Source organism: Solanum stenotomum, chromosome 4 (genome assembly GCF_019186545.1).
Source record: "Solanum stenotomum isolate F172 chromosome 4, ASM1918654v1, whole genome shotgun sequence".
NCBI lineage: Eukaryota > Viridiplantae > Streptophyta > Magnoliopsida > Solanales > Solanaceae > Solanum > Solanum stenotomum.
The window spans coordinates 7,128,311-7,149,474 of record NC_064285.1 but is presented as its reverse complement, the minus strand read 5'-3'; the positions used below and the strand labels follow the sequence as shown (position 1 = coordinate 7,149,474).

The following is a 21,164-nucleotide window of genomic DNA, read 5'->3' as shown; positions in this document are numbered from 1 at the left end:
ATCCCGGGCGCTCTGCGCCAGCCCTAACTTACTAGGGCTCCAAAATGGCGCACTGCTGGTGCACCGTCCCAGCCTGCCTGGAGCTATGGGGGCGCGTCGCGCCAGTTGTTCCTTCAGGCAAAATCTGACGAACTTTTGACCTCGTTTTTTGATCTTAAATTGATTAATTCCGATTCTTTTTCTCAAATTCATTTTAGATTCAGGTACCCAAAACATATACACAAAAATCTAACTCAAAGCAACTCTAATAATCAACATTAGACTCTCAAGAACTCCTCAATCTCATCCCAAATTCAAGAACAAAACTTATTCAAGAATACAACTCAAGAACATCAAATTCTAACTCTTTTAGGACGAAAATCGCTAAATTAAACATGATTGGCGCGTGGGTGAATGAACCCAACGCTATGTGATCTCACATACCTCGTAAGGATCACCCCTTGACGAAATCCACAATCTTAGCTTCAAGAACTTGACGATTTCCTTGTTTCTCCTTCTCTTTTCTCCTCTTCTTTTCTCTTCTCTAAAACCCTAACTCAATTTCTCCAAAGCGTAAACTGACCAAGTTAAGTTTAGACCCCTAAGTTACCAAAAACAAATTAAAATAAAAGGGTAAGGAAAAAACCAAACTACCCTTCTAAAATCCGGATTGGACATTTCTTATTCGAACAGCCCAACTTCGAATGGGCATATCTCACTCATACGAACTCGGAATCACACAAACTCGGCGGTGTTGGAAAGATTATTCCAAGATATTTCCATAAATATCTGGAAACACACCTAACTTATCCTGAGCTAGAAGTTATGATCGTTTGAAGTTGACCAAAAATCCAACTTAACGTACTTAACAAAATTTCAAGATTTTATATTCTTTCCAAAATTGACTATTTCCACTTTTTTAACTTCTTTATAGTTCTTTCTAGTTACGGGGTGTTACAGAAAGCGCATTTGCAGAATATATGCTCTATAATCTCGTCTTTGCTTCCCCACAGTTCACATTTCATATCAGTGATCTGTTGGAAAACTATATGCACAGCGGAAGCATACTAGAATCTTTCTGCTTACATGAATAATAGATAATCAATATTGTTTATGCTAGACCACATAATCATGCTAGAACACATAAACATACTGAAATTTAATTCGATAAATACCTCTTGAAGCATGAACAGATACCTTCAAGCGAATCCCCAAGTTAGACAGTCCTTCAAGTGAATCTACAAGATAGCCATGGTCTTCTACAGTGATCCCAAGTTCATATCTGAACTCTCTCAATACTTGGGTGGGCAAGTATTGAATAGAAAACCAATCAATCTAGGGCAAGAAGAATCCCTAATTATAGAGATTTCTTCACAGTCCAAAGAGGAGAACCAAACACACGTTATTTTTCTTCAACCGAAAAATACACGCTAGTTTTCTTTTTATAAGAAAACTAACGCCTCTCCCCTTTTCCCTTTAGAATTAGGATTCTGAGTTCTAGTTAAATATGGGCACTGGAGGGACCACAGAATTAATTACTGAGGCTTCCTATTATGGAAATAATTCCAAATAATTAATTTGAATTATTCTTACCATAATAAATTACAAATCATTCCACTAGAAATTCGTAATTGCACTCCTCTATTTATATTTCATAATTCCCCATTAAACACTTATGTAATTCCCCATGTTAAGATTTCAGATACTAATCAATAAATTAAATTACTGACGAATTTAACTTAATGATTAATTTCCTTTAGAGCACTACTTAACTTATTTCATGTGTCGGATTCATAAATCCACTTGCAAGGTTTGACACGATGAAAACTTATAAGTTTCTCAAAAAGGCATATCAATCAATCTCTATAACGAGACATGGATTCCATCAACTAACTTATTATTTCACCAATATATATTATTATCATCCAACTTACCAGGCATATTGACCCATCTCAGAATCTCACCTTTTAATAAATCAAAACGATAATTAATATATACAGATCATAATAGTTATATCAGGATTAAGAATATAAGTACATTTAATAGTTTAGAGAATATGTTTTTTGTCAGTCAGTCTAAAACAACTATCTCTACTCGGTCCCGTTCAATACATACAAAATGCACTAGCACAAGAAGTTGGAACTATACCGTTCCCATAATCAAGATAAATTACCTATAATCTCGTGCTACAATCGTACCGATGGCATGTCCAATTTCCATCCTAGATTGTGAACAAAAAACTTTATACTTATAAGAACCGATGATTTAATCCTCTGTGTATAAGCTAAAACTCTACACACTAAATCATCTACTATATAAGTAAATAGACACCATAAACGAATATATGATCTATTAAAATTGAGCAAACATTTATTCTATAATAAATATTATTTCTTAACACATGGTTAATAGTATATATCCCAACAATATCAAACCCAGCCCTCCCTCTTTCTTAGGTCTGCACAGCAAGTCCCAGGCAATAAGTGGGGATTTATTGGTGTGGAGCTGACCACTCCATAGAAAGTTACGGCAAATTGCAGTGATTCTCTTCATTACTATCTTAAGCAGTATTAGTACAGCAGATCAGTAAGAGTGTACTGTTAAGAATTCATCACCAACTTAATTATTCTCTTAAGATAAATCAAGAAAAATCTAGAATATTCCGGAGTTGTAGAGAATTGAAGAAAGATCTCTAGAATGAGTATTCTAGAGAGAATAGTCTAGAAATGTTTTAGAAAAGGTAGTTCTAGAAAAAGATAGCTAGGAATATTCTAGAATAGAGTAGTATGTATCTCTCTAGATTCTTCTATCACCTCCTATAAATAGAAGTGGTCCATTTGAGTTGTAACCAAGTAACAAAGCAAGTAAGAAAGAAAGCAAGAGAGCAAACAAGTGTGTGCTCAAGTAAAGACTGTTGCTGAAGCAAGCAACAAGTGTGATCAAGATTGTAAGACCGAAGAGGCTCCTTACTTTGATATAATAAAATTCAAGTTGTGAGAAATCGATTGTCCCCGTCGTCTCAAAACAAATAATATTCAACATGTACTTGAATTAGGACTGAGTTTACAAGTTGTACTCGACCTGCATATAAGACAGGTTTTTAGAACCGCATGTGTTCACTCTACTACTCATCTTGTTAATCAAATCTTCACAATCAATTGCAGAGAGCCTCTTTGCCGATAACTTTCCTTTACGATGCTCAACTAAATTAATAGGCTAACATTATTCTTCTTAAGAACCACCTTTAAATAGACATAGAATCCATTGAGACATCAGAAAATGAACAGTAGTATAAATCCAACATATAATCCATTGAGGCATCAAAAATGTCAATGTGTGCATGCCGGAATTTCCAAAAATAGTGTATTTTTAGGAAATCCAACATGGATGCGGCATCAAAAGTGAAGATTCCGCGCAACTTAGGTATAAATGAAAGATAAGTATTAACTATTTGGGTAAACTAAATGGTCGAATGGTAATCTTGTTAAATATTTATTTTTGTATTACTGAGTAATGGAGTTGTAATTCAAATTAGTTTCCAAAAGCTTATAATACCGCATGGGTGAACCAGAAAAAAGGATTTAGCATATTTTTGATGTACCAATGGGTTTATACATATTCCTCATATAAAAAAGGTAATTTACCTCGATTTAGAATGAATTTCCACCCAAAAATAGAAGCAAGAAACACCCTAGATAGGAGTGTTTTCTCTTGTAAGGAGGTTTTCAAACAAGCTAAAAAGGTTCCTCTCCCTCCTATCAGGATGGTGATTTTTTTATCGATCAAGAATGACTCATAGTCAGTCCTAAAATAGGTAACAAAAAAATAGACTTAACACAAATATAATTTGGTTGACAAATAAATAATGAATTTCAAATAATAATAATATATAAACTAATATGTTCATGTGTTATTTTACCATTTCGTTGTATTGCTAGTATATAACATTTCTTCCATGACCTTGATCAAAATGATTGAGCAATGGCACAACATGAGGAAATATTTTTCCACACACTCGACATGCAATTAAATTAGTATAAGTCACCGCTATATTTCTCTTAACTAAGTTGAATCATATATTCTTTAAAGTGGGAAGCTCCTATCTTCAAAGTTGGATTGCCATTTTCCCTCCACTAAATCAAAAACTTAAAATATTATTATTTAGTTTGATATTTAATCAAATTTTGATTTAGTGTAGTGACAAAATGGTAATCCAATTTTAAAGATAGGAGTTCCCCACTTTAAATAATATATGATTCAGCTTAATTAAGAGAACATAACGGTGGCTTATAATAATTTAATTGCATGTCGAGTGTGTGTCAAAAAATTTTCTCATGTTGTGCCACTACTCTACCATTTTGATCAAGTTAATGGAAGAAAACGTTATATGCTAGCAATACAACGAAATGGTAAAATCTTACATGAATATATAAGTTTATATATTATTATTATTTGATTTAATAGTTTGATGATATTCATTATTTATTTGTTGGCCAATTTATATTTATGCCACGTCAATTTTTTTATACCTCTTTTAGGATCGACTATGATTCATTCTTGTTCGATCAGAAAATTACATCTTGATAGAAGGGAGAGGAACTTTGAATTTTTGATTTGTTTGAAAACTTCCTTACAAGAGAAAATACTCTTATCTAGGGTGTTTCTTGCTTCTATTTTTTTTGTGGCAATTCATTCTAAATCGAGGCAAATTACCTTTTTTTATACGAGGAAGGTGTAGTTTCCAAAAGCTTATAAATACATCTTCCTCATATAGAAAAGGTAATTTACCCCGATTTAGAATGAATTGTCATCCAAAAATAGAAGCGAGAAACACCCTAGATAGAAGCGTTTTCTCTTGTAAGAAAGTTTTCAAACAAACTAAAAATTTAAAGTTCCTCTTCCTCCTATCAAGATGGTGATTTTCTGATCGAACAAGAATGAATCATAGTCGGTTTTAAAAGAGGTAGCACAAAAAAATGACAAAACAAATATAAATTGGTTGACAAATAAATAATGAATATCAAATTATTATGTCAAATAGAAATAATATATAAACTAATGTGTTCATGTGTGATTTTACCATTTCCTTGTATTGCTAGTATATAACCCTTTCTTCCATGAACTTGATCAAAATGATAGAGTAGCGGCACAACATGATGATATATTTTGCCACACATTCGACATGCAGTTAAATTAGTATAAGTCACCATTATGTTTCTCTTAACTAAGCTGAATCATATATTATTTAAAGTGGGAAACTCCTATCTTCAAAGTTGGATTACCATATTCTTCCTCCACTAAATCAAAACTTAATTTGATATTTAGTTAAACTTTGATTTTTTGAAGGGCAAAATGGTAATCCAACTTTGAAGATAGGAGCTTCCCACTTTAATTAATATATGATTCAATTTGGTTAAGAGAAACATAACAGTGACTTATACTAATTTAATTGCATGTCGAATATGTGGAAAAATATTTCCTCATGCTTTATCACTACTCTATCATTTTGCTCAAGTTCATGTAAGAAGATGTTATATGCTAGCAATACAACGAAATGGTAAAATCATACACGAATATATTAGTTTACATATTATTATTATTATTATTATTTGATATTCATTATTTATTTGTTGACCAATTTATATTTGTGTTAATTCGATTTTTTTGTTATCTCTTTTAGAACCGACTATGAATCATTCTTGTTTGATCAGCCATTCTATTTTTGGGTGGGAATTCATTCTAAATCGAGGAAAATCAGTTTTTTCTAATTATATGAAGAAGATGAACTTAGCTTTATTAGTTTATGTGAAAAACTTCCTTACAAGGAAAGCGATCCTAACAAGAGTGTTTCTACATTCTCTTTTAAGAAACTGATTCATTTTGATTATATCAGCGAATCACATTTCTTATGCAAGGAAAACATTCTTTTTTTTATTAGTTTACTTGAAAACATCCTTACAACGAAAAACACTTCCGACGTGAATGTTTCTCCATTCTCTTTAAGGGAGACAATTCCTATCGTTAAGTGCCCTTTTATATAAACACCTGCAACGCATGTGTATTTCAAGTGATTTAGTATAAGACTTTGCATAATAACATAAATTTTTTGAAACATGTTATCACTACATACACTATATAAGAAAGTAAAAATTTCATGAATATGGTACTTTGATTAGTAACTTGAGAGTTGAACTGAAAAAAGTCAACATGAAATCCGACATATAAAATAAAAACATATCAATGCTCATGTTTGCAACACCACTATCACTATTGCAACTCTAATGGTTATATAACACAAAAGGAAAAAATAATAAAAATATAGTGAATGAAAGGAGAAACTACCAAAAAGTTTCATTTTTGTTTAATGTGAGAGAGTTGTGGGCTTTAAATATAGTGAATGAAAGGAGAAGAACTAGGAAGAGTTAGAACTGGAAATAGTCATTTTAGGAAAATTTGGAAATTTGGTTAAGTTATGCTAAGTTTGAGTCTTTGGTCAACTTCAAACGACCCTAAATCCTGGCTCAAAATGAGTTAGGTGTGATTCCAGATACCGTAGGAAATATCTTGGAATTATCTTTCCAACGCCTCCGAGTTTGCGCGATTCCGAGTTCGTATGAGTGAGATATTCCCATTTGAAGTTCGGTTGTTCAATTAAGGAGAGTCTAATTCGGATTTTGGAAGGGTATTTTAGTCTTTTCCTTACCCTATTATTTTAATTCATTTTTAGGGGTTTATTTGAGGTCTAATCAGAATTAGATCAATTTAGTCAATTGGAAATTCACATCATTCCCAGAAGTTCAAGGGCTAGCGCCACACGTCGCTTAAAGCGCCAGGGATGCCAGTTTTTCCCATTCTTCCCCCTTCTTTCAGTACTAGGTCCTTAGCAACGTACCTATGTTTTCTAGTTTATTCCAACACTCTAAGGTACGTCTAAACATCATGAAATCATCCGTAAACATGAGGTCATGAACCTTGAATCCATAATTCAATTCAAGGAAAGTAAGAGTCAAGTCAAGAGAAGTTCTTAGAGTTTTCCAAAAGTCTTTTTCCAAATGTTTTAACTTTGTTTTAAGACTTAAAGTTCAAGTTAAGTAAAGAGTAAAAGTTGAAGTTCATTTCTTCAAAGAGTATATGGGGACTATGTATTCCCAAAGAGTTTTAAAATGTTTTCACATTTGAACAAGAAAAGGAAACCTTGATTTCCAAAGAGCCTTTGAGTTAGTTTTCAGAAAAGAGTAAACGCTTTCACAATTAAGCAAGAGAGGAAATTTTGATTTCCAAGATAGCCCTTGAGCTAAGTTTTTGAGCAATTATCTCAAATCACAGAAAGAAGTATGTTTTTAAATATAGGAGCTAGTATCATATTTTAGGAGTAGTATTGAGCACCGATATGGGGAGAGTTCAGACAATTCCCTGCCCCCATAAACCATGTAGCCATCCTGGGTAGAAAAGGGTCATACTTTTTAGATGATTCCTTAGTGCTTTTTAGCATAGACTAGTGGATCCACTTAGTAGTCAGGTTCTATACCCTCGGCAAAGTATAGGACGGCCCTGGCACCGTGAGACAAAATACAGTATCATCACAATAGCTCTTACGTGATGGTTGTCGGTTAGAGAAACTCCCACAGAAGTATTTGTATTCTTACATACGCAGTTTATTTGTATTTTTAAATATAATTCAGAGTTTATATGGTATCTTTGCATACACACAGAGTAATATTGTATTTCTAAATACACAATACATCCATGTTTTAAAAGCTTTTCTTTATACTACATTTACTTTATTGTTTTATATTGAAATGAGTTTAGTTGAGTTGAGCCAGGTAAGTTCTTCAGTTCCATTCAAGCTTATGTCTTGTTTTAGAATTCCCCTCGTATACTCGTACATTTAATGTACTGATGCCATTTGGTCTGCATCTTCTTATGATGCAGACACATGTAACCAAGATCAACATCCAGCGCATCGTTGACTATAGTTGAGATCCATACTTGTTGGTGAGCCTCTTTGCTTCCGGAGGATCCCTTTTATTGTTTTTAGTAGTTTTGGTTTCATTAGGATGACATGGGTCTTGTCCCGACATCCATCTCAGTTGTTTAGAGGCTTCATAGACAGGCATATGTTAGTTCTTTAGTCTTTTCATTTTCATTATCTTATGTTGAGACTTGAGTTTGCCTTATTGGCTAGTTGAATGTTTTCTTTATAACATTCTAAGTTTTATATGAGTTATCTTTGATAAGTTAAGTCTTCCGCTGAGTAAGTAGGCGAGGCCAAGGGTTCACTTGGGGCCAACAATGGTTCTTAAGTGTCAGCCACGTCCGAGGTGTAGGCTCGGGCAGGGCGTGACAAAAAGTAAGGAAAAAAAATAGTTAATCAATTGACTTCTGGACTTCATTTAAATGTAAGGGAGTTTATAATGTCATATAAATAATTAAGGCTTAAGTCATCGGCGGCCCCTTAAAGTTGTCCGGATAATTCACTTAGACACCTCAACTAAGACTAGTACCTATTGAACACTTTTACCTATTCAAAAATTGTTTTTATTAGGCATTTTTTGATAATCAGCAAAAAATATGAAGAGTGTGTGATATACTTGCGGTGACATGGCAAACGGCTAATTAAAAAATAACATGTGGCACTGGGCCTCGAAAATTATAAAAAAAATAATTTTGTTTAAAATTATTTCAAACACATTTATATCTAGTTTTTTTAAAAATAAAAAGAAAAAAATGAAAATGTCAACCTATTCTACCCAACCCCTACCCAATCCCCTTTCATCTTCATCTTCTTCCCAAAACACATTCTTTCTCAAATCACAAAACCTACCTTCTCATCTTCTTCCCAAAACACATTCATTTTCAAATCGTAAAACCTAATTTCTTTTCAAATAACTTGAAGATTAACTTTTTAAAAAAATATAATTTTTTTTCATACTAAGAGTGAAGAAGAAAGAAAAAAATTTCGGAGGTTATTCAAATTTTTGAATATAATTTTTGATAAATTTAATGGGTTTATATATGACTTTGAGTAAAAATATTTGTTCGAAAATTGTGATAAACAAATATCGGCTAACTTTTTTTATACGTAAAGTTATATATCTTGTTTCTTCTTCTTCATATTTGTTCCATTATTTTTATGAGATTTGAAATAAATCATACAAAAGAAAGTCTTTTTTTCAAATGTGAATCGTATGATTACTTCATAGTTGATTTTCATTTATCTTCATATTTGGAAGAAATAATATTCTTTTATATATAAAAAAAGAAATAAAAACAATGTTGGAGCTAAAGTGGAGAAAGTTTTGTAAATTAAATTATGAAGAAGATGACTGGTAGGGGGTGGAGTGCTTTTCTTTTTTGAAAAAAGTGTAAATGAAAGAAAAAAAAATGTTTTTTAAGTTAATTATAATGCCAAGTGTCAATAAAAGAAGAAAAAATGTAAAAAAATAATTTAAAAAGACACTATTTGAATCTTTTCACGCGCTTCAAGGAGGTGCAAAACACATTGTTTGTCATATCAGCGTTTTGTGTTTAATAGGTACATGTTTTGAACAATTTAGGTGTTCAATAGGTACAAGTCTTAGTTGAGGTGTCTAAGTGAATTATGCGGACAACTTTAAGGGGCGGTCGATGACTTAAGCCAAGAATTAAAGTGCAACTATTGAATTTCAAATTCAACCATTATATAATTAAAATATTATTATTTAATTAGATATTTAATTAAATTTTGATATAGTGTATGATTTGTGCTGCTGTTCTCTATTTGATATTCATTATATAAATTTTTTTTCATGAACTTGATCAAAATGATTGAGTAGTAGCACAATATGAGGAAATATTTTGTTACACACTCAACATACAATTAAATTAGTACAAGTCATCATTATGTTTCTCTTAACTAAGCTGAATCATATATTATTTAAGGTGGAAAGCTCCTATCTAAAAAAATGAATTACCATTTTGCCCCTCTATTAAATTAAAAATTTAATAGTATCTAATTAAATAATAATCTTTTAATTATCTAAAGATTGAATTATATAAATACATCCATAAATACATCTTCCTCATATAAAAAAAATGTAATTTCACTACAACAAAATTATCTATAGCTACGAAATTTAAGCTATGAATTCAAAAATCGTAGCTATTATCTAGTAATAGCCACAAAATTTTGAACTTCATAGCTATTTATAAATTCGTAAAATTTCTTAGCCAGAAAAATTAATTGATGAAGCTAATTCTTTATTTTTGCTATAATTATTAATAATTGTGGCAGTAATTGTCTAAGTAGTTACAACTTTATTGCTATGATAAAAATTTATAGTTGATCCTATGTTTTTGCTATGCGATAAATATTATTATGGCAATATTAACCTTTTAGCCACAATAAATTATTGAAACAAAATATTGTAGCTATATAAAATATTTTGCTTCAACTTATAAAGAATTGTGGCAAAACTTAAATAATATAGTCATAGATTTTTTCAATAGTAAATTTTTTTAGCTAATTATTAATTTTTTCTGTGGGTCAAAATTTATTGTAGCAATAGTGACCTTTTAGCCACAACGACTTATTTGAAACAAATTGTTGTAGCTAAATATCTTTTTTTAGCTTTAAGTAATTATGAAATGTGGAAACAGTTAAATGATATAGCCACATATTTTTTTGTTATAACAAATTTCGTAGCTAATTATTAATTTAATCCATGATTTAAAATAATAGTAACTTTTGAGCCACGATAAATTATTTGAAACAAACTATTATAGCTAGATAAATATTTTTGCTTTCAAGTTATTAGAAAGTGTGGTAATAATTAAATGATATAGTGATAGACTCTTTTTTTTTTTTTTATAGTAAATGTTATAGCTTATTACTAATTTTTTCCACGAGTTAAAACTTAGTGTAGCAATAGCAACATTTTTACAACAATAAATTATTTGAAATAAAATATCATGACTGTATAAATAATTTTGCTTCAAGTTATAAGAAATTGCGATAATAATTAGCCTAATAACTATAATTTATTTTTCATGACGAAATGATATATATAGTCATAGATTTATTATTAAGATAAAATTCTTAGCTAATCATTTTCTTTTATCACAAATTAAAATTTGTTATAGAAATAGTTGTATTTTAGCCACATTACATAATTTTTTCACACAATTAAAATTATCATCATCATAGTACTAACATAATCACAGTAAATTAGTCGTAACAAATTTGTATAGTAAGATAAATATTTATAAAGTTATGTATGTATGTGTTTTATCTGAGAGATTTCTACACTTATAGATATAGTACTTGAGTATTTTTTTTTTTGCATGAAAGCATAAATCAAATACTCATAAAAATAGTATTAAATTGAAGACAAATTCATCAAATAAATGTTAAAAGTAAATTAATGAGACAATCTTTATTATAAAATTACTAGATTATATAACTATTATATGCTCTGTCTTAGATTTTTTCTATCGAACAATATATTTATTAAGTTAGTATAATTAAATTCATCAAATAAATGTTAAAAGTAAATTAATGAGACAATCTTTATTATAAAATTACTAGATTATATAACTATTATATGCTCTATCTTAGATTTTTTCTATCGAACAATATATTTATTAAGTTAGTATAATTAAAGGTGTGTTCATTTTTCTATTTGATTAATAATTTATAAGGTTTTAATTGTAATTTTAAATATAATTTAAATAAATTAGAGGTAACATATAATTATCTTTGACTAATAATTATATCAAATTTAAATAAAAATCAACTTCACAATTACCTAAATTTTATCTTGATCGTACTTTGAGATTAATTTTTTATTGGGTAATTAACTATATATTCATTAATCACCAAATGGTATTTACATATCATAACAAACTACATCACAGTTTGTAAAAAATAAAACTCAGAGGAGATACAACTTCATAGAAAAATAAGTTGTTGCAGCCTAGAACTAATGGCCTTAGGAGCCCTCATACTACACATATAAGCTACCTCTTTAGCAATGTGTTCGAGATTTCTACTTTTGCCTTCAAAAATTCTTATTTGAGATTAATTTTTATTTAGCTCGAACCTATTCTATTAAAACAATACATATACATTTTAGTGTAATTAATTAAAGGTGTTCATCGTTGGATTTAATTCAATTTTATAGACATATTTGTAAGTTTTAAACATAATTTGAATAAATAGTGGTTACAGTTAATAACTTTAAATTAAGAAAATTTACATCAAATTTGAAGTATACAATTGCACTAAGGATTAAGTTTCACTCAAGTTCATCTTGATCAAGTATTTTGAGAATTATTATTCGACTCAAACTTATTCGACCGAAACAATATGCGTATTGGTGTTGATCGTTCTGTTTGGTTCTATTTTTAATATATGATTTAAATTGTAAATTTCAAATATAATTTTAAATTTATAATTAGATTGCATCTAGTTAAATTTAATTGACTATTTAAAATGAATTTAAGAAAAACCTCGTTAAGGCCCACACAAGCTTCATCATGAACAAGTGCTCCAAAAATAGTTATTTGGCTCATATCTCTATTTTGAATGTTGAATACAATAGAATACATATACATTTGGATATTTGTCATTTTTTCATGGACTGTCCAATTAGAAATACAAATGCATTTAGATACATAAACACATTAAGTAGATTTAAATGTATACGTATACAGTGCATCCATTTTGTACAGTGGAGTACATATACATTTGGATAATTGTATTGTAATATAATTCATTGTCATTTATTTTTTCCTGAATTGTTCAATTGTATTGATACATTAACAAAATTGTATTAAGTAATATCGGAATACAGTTATTCTTGCCATGGAGTTTGCCTATTTGAAATCAAAACAAATAAGATTCATTCACAATTACAACAAATCAAGTTAAAACAAACTTATGTGAAATACCTTTACGCTTGAACAACAACAATTGCGGCAATGAAGATTGGTGTACAATGTATTTCAATTTTTTTAAAATACTGATGGGAATTCAAAAGTATATGCACTGACCATATAATTATTAGTTGTTAATGTAATGATGAGAAATTGAGAATTTTAGGACATAATTAACGAGATTTAGTTATAGTACCAGAAATTACCTTATTTAATGCAGTATAATTAAAATTCTATCATCTGTATAATTAAAAAAACAATAAACATAAAATTACACAAATACAGTGAGATATTGATATAAAATGTAATCATTTTTTATAAATAGCATACTTATAGCTATTGAACTTCGATAACCCTATAAATATAGTCATTTATATAAATTGCTTTAAAATTAATCTCAATTTTATCAAAAGAAATTATTATCTTTATTTCACGTACCAAAATGATTCCTCAAATCTTGTAAAGTCCAAATACTAGAGGAGGCCCAATTCAATGAAATGAGCCCACCAAATCTCGCGCCAGGCGTTCACACCAAGAAACAATGGTCACTCTGTCCTCCATAGAAGTTATCGATGCTCAAAACACAATAAATACCAAATAATCTACTCACTCCGCGTAGTAGTTCAAAAGCTCTTCATTTCTCAATTCCTTCTAGGTTTTGGGTCGTGTAGCTGCTCTTTCTACCACCATTTCCCTTTTTGGGCAAAATCCAGGTATGTTATCTATCTATTTTTTTTCGTTTTTTGTTTGAATTTCGTGTTTTTCTGGAACAAGTTGGTGTTTTTGTTTAGTTTGGGTTTGCGATTTTAGGGTTTTGTTGAAGATTAATGTTGGGTTTGTTTTTGTGGATTTGGCGTAGGTGGGTGGAGCGGTGAGTGGTGACTGTTTTGAGTGGACGTTATGGCCTGGAATCGAGGAGAGGGAAGCTCATGTGGGATCAAGTTCGATAAGGGGGGTGGATTTGGTAAGTTTTGGGGTTTGAATTGGGAAAAAGAAGAGCTTGATGAATTTGTTGCATTGGGATCCGTTTGATATGGACAGTAGTAACCAAATTAAGGATGGGTTTTTCAGCCATGACTAGTTGGTTAGAGGATTTTGGGTTTAAATTATTTCTTGATTCGCAAGATGGGAATGCATCAGGGTGTGGGTTTCCAGTTGATTGATGGAAATTGTGGGCCGTTGGGGATGAATTTCAGAGAGGGGTTGAACGGTGGTCATGGTCTGACGGATGGTGAATGATCATTGTGGTTTGGATGGAGGTAATCCATCGCAGGCGTTGTTGGTTGCTGTCCCTTAGTTATTTAGGCTTGAGGGACCTATTTGTAGTTGAAAGAGTATGCAGGGAGATCCACTTTTATGGAGAAATATTAACATAGTTCATCCATTTTGTACTAACATCACAAATGATATCCTTGACGAATAAAGCTCAAGCCCATCTTCATTCTCTCAGTCTATTTCACTGCTCAAAGCTCACTGATGCTGGTTTGAAGCATGTACTTGATAAGAATCCCAACCTGTCAAAGGTCAGTTCGTTTCTCTTGTGTTACTTGCTTAGCTAAATTTTATCATTATGTTTTGACGGAACTTGTTATTTTTACTGTAAATAGTATTAGGTCTTATGTAAATCCTCTCGTACCCATTAATGTTTTACATAAGTAATATTAGCAATTGTAAAAAATAGTTATTAGGAACTGTATTACCTTAACAGTTATAAGTAGTAAAAAATCTATTAAGCACCAACTCTTCATTTCGAACAATGAATTTAGAAACCCTAACTTGTAAACCACACTTTTTCATACTAAACCTAAATGCAATTTGAATTTCCATGTTGATCGTCAGCCCACCTCAGTAATTGTTAGGTTATTCCAGGGCCTTACCGGCATTTGACAGACAAGACAAATGTCCTCTAATTAATGCAACACTTGAAGAAAATAATGCTTAGATGGTAATAACTAATCTCTCCATAACTTGTGTAGGAGTCTTCCGTTGTTCACAGATGAGAAAGACGAGTGAGGGAGAAACGGACAGTCTCCATGGCTTCACCAAGTAAGCATCGCAAACCCCAAATGATAATTCTTGAAAAATATTTGTTGTATGTGTGATTTCAGTTTGTTATTTGTTGTATTTAGTATTGGAATGAAACATAGCAGAGAGGATTTAGTATTTCTATGGTCTTCCCCATCTATTTAGTTGTTTGTTTCACATTATTTCGTTATTGTTATTTTTCCCATATGTGTATCCCTTTTTCAAACTAATTGGCGTGCTTTATTTATGCGGAGTTTGTTTATCAACAAGTTAGAGGTAAGATATGTTTGTACTCTATCCTCTCTAAACCCAACTTGCGAGATTTTACTGGGTATCGTTGTTGTTGTTGTTATGGTCTACCCAAACTGTTTGGGATTAATGTGTATATAATAGGAGTAGAACTTTTCCAAGATTGTCACTTGATTATTAAAAACTGTGTTTTTTCAGCTTATATTTTGTATATTTTTTTTTGAAATTGGTAACTTTTTATATTCCTCAGCATTAAGGGCTATGCTGGCCACCTCCAAAAAAAGACTGTTACAACAAAAGGAAAAGACTAAAAAGAAATACTTACAGAGATCCTATGAAGTCCACTAATTGGAACTCCTCTTCTATATCCTGTTCTTAACACCAAAAACCTAAAGTAGTAATTACTTTCCATTTGATCTTCTGTATTGTACACTCCTTTCCTTCAAAAATTCTCTGATTCCTTTCTTTCCATATAATCCACCATATACATGCTGGAACTGTTCTCCACCATCTTTTCTGACTTTTGCTGCCTCCCCTTTTGATCCAGCAGCTAAGAAGGTCAGAGGTGTGTTCAGGCATAGTCCAATATTCATTGGCTATGCTTGTAAACAGAGCCCACACCTGAGCAGTTTTGTATATCTACAACCCCTTTTACGTATATAGCTGCTGCATTAAAGGGAATCATTTGAAAGCTTTTTTTTGTGTGTGTTTTGACTTTTAAGTTCTCTGTGAGCTTAAATCTTGGATTAATAAAGTAATCCATGTTTCCAATGTGTACTAAGTCTATTCATAAAGCATCTTAGGTCATTCTCCTTGAAATTTTGATGATTGTTGACAAGTGCTTCTTGCTATTTACCTTAGTATCTTTGAGTTCCCTATCTAAGTGCTTCTCTACAAAGTATAGATTTATCGAACCTCTGTTTATGAGGTTTGGATTCCTCTATTTCGCACTTCCACATCATGAAATGCAGAGATAATTTCATTAATGTTTGGACTAAGGTTGCGGTAATGGCCCTCTAGACGTGATATGGATAGAAATCAGCCCAAAAGTTTGAGAGTTTTTTGTGGGATTGAATGAACCATCCCGCCTTTTGGAGGCTAGCTCTTTTTGCGTATCATAGTTAAATGAACTGGCCAAACATGATACTTTGATCTATCATCAATCTCTGAAATATACCTATGCATATTTCAAAGGCCAACACTCGTGTATAGTTATTCTTGGACACCGTGTCACTCAATTTTGTCTCCAAAATTTCTCCATTATCACATAACTGATTTATCTAAATTTTTCTTTCACTTTCATCTTCCATCTCGGCTATGTTTAATTCAGTGTTTCCTTCTTTTTTTAGTTGGATTGATGTCCTTGAGCCGAAGGTCTTTCATAACAACTTCTTTATCTCCACGAAGTAGTGGTTGCATACTCTTTACCTTCTTCATACCCTACTAAGTGGGATTTCACTAGGTTTGTTGTTGTTGTTGATGATTATATTTTCACGAGGGAAAAGATGGAAAAGCTCCTTCTAGTGTTGACATTTTTATATGAATAAATTTTAAGGTGGAATGCTCCTATCTTAAAAATTGAATTACCATTTTGTCCCTCTACTAAATTAAGAATTTAATTAAATATCTAATTAAATAATAATATTTTAATTTGTCTCAAAAAATAATAATATTTTAATTATCTAAAGATTGAATTATATAAAATTATAAATACATCTTCCTCATATTAAAAAATGTAATTGGCCTAGATTTAGATTGAATTGTCACCCAAAAATATAATGGAGAAACTACTTAGATAGGAGCGTGTTCTCTTGTAAGGAAGTTTTCAAACAAACTAAAAATTCAAAGTTCCTCCTTTTCCTATCAAGATGGTGATTTTTTGATCGAACAAGAATGGATCATAGTTGGTCCTAAAAGAGGTAATGAAAAAAAACCTGACTTAACACAAATATAAATTGGTTGGAAAATAAATAATGAATATCAAATAGTAATAATATGTAAACTAATATGTTCATGTGTGATTTTGCTATTTCCTTGTATTGCTAGCATATAACCTTTTCTTTTAAGAACTGGTACAACATGAGAAAATATTTTGCTACATACTCGACATGCAATTTATATAAATCATCGTTATGTTTCTCTTAATTAAGCTGAATTAATATATGATTCAACTTGCTTAAGAGAAAAATAATGTATACTTATACTAATTTAATTGCATGTCAAGTGTGTGGCAAAATATTTCTTTATGATGTACCACTACTCTATAATTTTGATCAAGTTTATGGAAGAAAATGTTATATGCTAACAAATACAACGAAATGTTAAAAAATCATGAATGATTATGCTAGTTTATATAGTATTATTATTTGATATTCAATATTTTTTCGCCGACATATTTATATTTGCTTTAAGTCAATTTTTTTTGTTATCTTTTTAGGATTGACTATGATTCATTTTTGTACGATCAGAAAATCACCATCTTAATAAGAGGAACTTTGAATTTTTAGTTTGTTTAAAACTTTCTTACAAGGGAAAGTGCTCATATATAGGGTGTTTCTCCCTTCTATTCTTGGATGGTGATTCATTCCAAATTGAGGTAAATCAACTTTTTTTTATATGAGGAAGTTGAACTTTGAATTATTAGTTTAAGTAAAACTTCCTTACCAGGGCAGCAATCTAACCAGAGTGAAGTCAAAAGTTATGTTGGAGTTGTTCACTGGTAGTATAGTTATGACACCAATACTATTTCCTACCAAATTTAGCAACTACTTCTTTAGCATTATGTTCCTTAACTCTTATGTTCAAAGAAGACAATAAGCCTTATGTATAAGCAATGAACTCTTTTTGCTTAGACTTACCAGTTTTTTAACACGTGCGTTATATGAGTTCACTTTTGAGTATGTGTGTTGCATGGGCCTCCAATGTTCTGTGTAATTAAGTTCATAATGATAGTTGAGGTTGGTCAGTACTTCCTCTATGATGAGACCATTATGATGGGACATGTCGTTATATTTATTGTTCTTCTTGGACACCTTGTCACTCAATTTTGTCTCCAAAATTTATCCGTTGTCACATTACTGATTTATGTAAATTTTTCTTTCACTTTCATCTTCCATCTCGGCTATGTTTAATTGAGTGTTTCCTTCTTTTTTTAGTTGGATTGATGTACTTGAGCCGAAGGTCTTTCATAAACAATCTCTTTATCTTCACAAAGTAGTGGTAAGATTTGCATACTCTCAACCTTCTTTATACCCTACTTAGTGGGATTACACTAGGTATGCTGGTATGTTGTTGTTGATGATGATTATTATTTTCATGAGGAAAAAGATGGAAAAGTTCCTTCTAGTGTTGACATTTTTATATAAATAATTTTTAAGGTGGAAAGTTCCTATCTTAAAAATTGAATTACCATTTTGCCCCTCTAGTAAATTAATAATTTAATTAAATATCTAATTAAATAATAATATTTTAATTATCTAAAGATTGAATTATATAAATACATCTTCCTCATATTAAAAAATGTAATTGACCTAGATTTAGAATGAATTGTCACCCAAAAATAGAAGGGAAAAACACTCTAGATAGAAGTTTTTCAAACAAACTAAAAATTCAAAGTTCCTCTTTCTCCTATCAAGATGGTGATTTTCTAATCGAACAAGAATGAATCATAGTCGGTTCTAAAAGAAGTAACAAAAAAAATTCGACTTAACACAAATATAAATTGGTTGGAAAATAAATAATGAATATCAAATAGTAAGGATATATAAACTAATATATTCATATGTGATTTTACCATTTTCTTGTATTGCTAGCATATACTTTTTCTTTTATGAACTTGATCAAAATGATAGAGTATTGGCACAACATGCGGAAATATTTTGTCACACACTCGACATGCAATTAAATTAGTATAATTCACAGTTATGTTTCTCTTAACTAAATTGAATTAATAGATGATTTAACTTAAAAGAAAAATAACATATACTTATACTAATTTAATTGCATGTCAAGTGTGTGACAAAATATTTCTTTATGATTTCCCACTACTCTATCATTTTGATCAAGTTTATGGAAGAAAATGTTATATGTTAACAATACTACGAAATGCTAAAAAATAATGCATGATATTTGATATTCATTATTTATTCGTCGATAAATTTATATTTGCGTTAAGTCAATTTTTTTTGTTAACTCTTTAGGACCGACTATAATTCATTTTTGTTCGATCAGAAAATCACAATCTTAATAAGAACTTTGAATTTTTGTTTGTTTAAAACTTTCTTACAAGGGAAAGCGCTTTTATCTAGGATGTTTCTCCCTTCTATTTTTAGATGACAATTCATTCTAAATCGACGCAAATCAACATTTTTTTATATGAGGAAGATGGACTTTGAATTATTAGTTTTAAGTAAAACTTCCTTACCAGGACAGCGATCTAACCAGAGTGAAGTCAAAAGTTATGTTGGAGTTGTGCACTAGTAGTATAGTTATGACACCAATACTATTTCCTACCAAATTTAGCATCTACTTCTTTAGCATTATGTTCCTTAACTCTATGTTCAAAGAAGACAATAAGCCTTATGTTATTTTGTCCAAGATAAGCAATGAACTCTTTTTGCTTATAAGACTTGCCAGTTTTTTAACACGTGCATTGCATGTGTTCATTTTTGAATACGTGTGTTGCATGGGCCTCTAACGTTCTGTGTAATTAAGTTCATAATGATAGTTGAGGTTGGTCAGTACCTCCTCCATGATGAGACCATAATGATGGGACATGTCGTTACAATTTTTCAAGCTTGATTAGCCAATTAACGACCATCCATGTCGGGCACGTGCGTTGCACGAGTAGTACAAGTGTTTAGTATAAGATTTTGCATAATCATATAAGATTGTTGGAATATGTTACTGTTACATACACTGTATAAGGAAAGTAAAAATTTCATGAATATGGTACTTCGAACTTTTAGTTTGGTTGAAAACTTCTTTACATTGGAAAGCGCTCCTATCGATGGTGTTTCTCCCTTTTATTTTAGGTGGCAATTTATTCTAAATCGAGACAAATCACATTTTTTTTTATATAAGGAAGATGAAATTTGAATTATTAGTTTATGTGAAAAACTTCCTTATAGTGATCCTCACTAGAGTGTTTCTACATTCTCTTTTAGGAAAGCGATTCATTTTAATTTGATGAGTGAATCACATTTCTTAAGCAAGGAAAAGATTCGTTTGATTATCAATTCCTTTTTAGGGTGGGGCTTTATTTTGATTCGATTAGCAAATTATCTTCCTTAAAGCAATCTCAACCAGAGAGTTCTTATTGGGTTAAAAGTTGAGAGATTACATCCAATTAAGGGTGGCAACGGAACCGGGAGGTTCCGGTTCCGGTTCCGGTCCGTTCCGGTCCGTTACCGGTTCCGTCTCGGTTCCGGATAGTGCCGGTTAATTCCGGACTTGTTCCGGTCCGGGAGGGGTAACGGGACGGAAACCGGGATTTACCGGTCCGTCCCGGTCCGGTTAGTCCCGGTTCCGTCCCGGTCCGGTCCGGTTCCGGTCCGGTTCGGAACTCTTTTTTTTTTTTTTTTTTTTTTTAAATCTGAAAATTTAAAAAATAGCCGTTGAGAGCCGTTGGGCAACGGGTTTTGGGCCCCACCAACGGCTCTTTCACCCCATAACCCCCCATTTACACCTCCCTACCCCCCAAACTTTTTTTAATACCCCAAACTTCTTAAAACTACATTTTCAACCTTTTTTTTAACTATAAATTCCCCTAATCTTTCATTCTTTTCACTCACAAAAATATCTTATAATCTCTCTACTCTCTAGTCTCTACTCTCTAAATTCTCTTATTCTCGACTTCTCGTTAAAATTACGAATTTGAACTTTGGAAATTGGAGCTTCAAAATTCAACTTTCAATTTTCGCCTTCCGGTCATACACGTCTACTTTTTTAAGTAGACGTTTGGTACATTCGTTCCAACTCACTTTTCATTTAGTTAT

At 31.2% G+C, this 21,164-nt stretch overlaps 1 protein-coding gene and 1 pseudogene across 1 annotated transcript in view; both read left to right on the top strand.

Moving 5' to 3' along the window:
* The window catches only part of LOC125861830 (uncharacterized protein C119.09c-like), a 436,566-nt gene that overhangs the window by 76,063 nt on the left and 339,339 nt on the right, over positions 1 to 21,164 (top strand). The gene's annotated exons all lie outside the window — the stretch shown is intronic.
* On the top strand, positions 13,767 to 19,042 carry LOC125861827 (uncharacterized; annotated as a pseudogene).